Raw genomic sequence first — 1,788 nt, 5'->3', positions numbered from 1 at the left:
GCGTCTGTCCCCGCAGGCGGTGGTCGGCGACGGGGTGTATCACCACTTCAAGCACCGACTGCCGATGGCGAACGTGCGGCTGCTGGAGGTGGGCGGCGACGTGCAGCTGCAGTCGGTGACGGTCCTCTGAGCGGATCCCACGCGGTCGGGGAGGGCAGGGACGGAGCCTGGGATGGCAAATAAAGCGTTATCGTGTGGTGCCTTTGCTGTATGTGTATGTGTGTGTGTGTGTGTGTGTGTGTGTGTGTCCCTTCGTACTGAGGAGGACACTAAGGTTCATAGTAATGATGATAGCAGCTCAGGTTTGCAGGGAATGTACCTCCCAAGTGGAATTTAACCTCGAAACCATAGCCGAAGGGCTGGGGATATGGCTCAGTGAGAGAGTTGGTGCCTTGCGTGCACAAGGCCTTGGGTTCGATCCCCAGCACGCGGTGTGGGAAGAACAGCCAAGTGTAGTGGGGAACGCTTGATCCCAGTACCTGGGAGGCTGAGGCAGGAGGATCACTGAGATTCCAGGCCAGCCTGGGCTACATGGTGAGTTCAAGGCCAACCTGGACTACAAAGCAAGACCTTGTCTCATAAAAACAAAAATAAAGGGCCAGGCTTGGTAATGCCCGCCTGTAATCTCAGCCCTGGGGAGGCTGAAGCAGGAGAATTGCTGTGAATTCAAGACCAGCCTGGGCTACAAAGTGAGTTTATGGCCAGCCTGAACTGCATAGCAAGACTCTGTCTCAATAAGACCAAAAATAAATAAATAAATAATCAAAACAAAACAAACTATAACTTGTCCCATCTTCCCCAATAAATTCTGTCAAGACAAGAGATAAGGACACTTAAGTCTCCTTTGGTGAGGTGCAGTCAGGGCTCCTTGGTGGGGAGCTGAGCCGGCCTTTGATGCCCAGCTTCGGCCTGATGTGCTGGCTTTTGGTGCGAGGAGGGGCTCAGACCACCCTTTGTCATCACATCGCGGATCTAATGGCCCCAAACCCTGTAGGGAGAACGGAATCACTAGGATCTGGATCAGGACCCGAAAACCCCTGCGGCGCCCCCTGCTGGTCGCGCCCGGCGTGGGTCTGGATCCTGTACGTGGGTCCTGAGGCAGAGGAGATGCCTGGGAAGCGCACGGACACCTGGGCTCCAGGCAGCGCTGCCAGATCGCTGGTTGCACACTTCGTGCCCCAGCTTGTGTCCTGATCCCCGGCCGCCTCCACCATTAGAAAGGCTGGGGTCTGACTGCGGCACGGTGGGGACGAAAGGGTGGATCTGGCCCCAGTCCTTGCAGCAGCCAAGGTTCCCCTGCCCTGAGACCCTCAGCCCTGGCCGTCCCCTCCGGAGGCCCATGTCCTGCCTGGGCTTGGACGGGTCCCCTGTCACTGTAGGGACCTGAGAAATCTGCATCCCCTGGTCCTCCTGGGCGAGAGCTGAATGAGTTAATTTTTATTTGCCTGTGTTGAGGACTTCGGAATGCTTGAAAGCTTTCTGTAAAACTCTCCCCAGGGGAAAGTGTTCCGGTGAGACATTCCTGGCACCAGTCTGGAATAGAGGCCTGGGTCTGGTGCTTGGATGGCAGTGATCGAGCGGTGGGACTTACAGATGACTTTTTCACACTTTTCCTACAGTGAGTGCATGAGAAACTGCTTTTGTTTACGGAAAATACACAGTGAAGTTTTGGAGGCGACAGGGTAGCATCCTGGCTCCTTATAGTTTGTGGGAAAACGAAGTTTGTAGTGTATTTACAATTTCCTATATTTTTGTTATTTAACAGTTTTATTCTTTCTTTCTTTCTTT

Source organism: Chinchilla lanigera, unplaced genomic scaffold (assembly GCF_000276665.1).
Source record: "Chinchilla lanigera isolate Chin_1 unplaced genomic scaffold, ChiLan1.0 scaffold00067, whole genome shotgun sequence".
In the NCBI taxonomy this organism is placed as follows: domain Eukaryota; kingdom Metazoa; phylum Chordata; class Mammalia; order Rodentia; family Chinchillidae; genus Chinchilla; species Chinchilla lanigera.
This window is presented reverse-complemented; position numbering follows the sequence as displayed.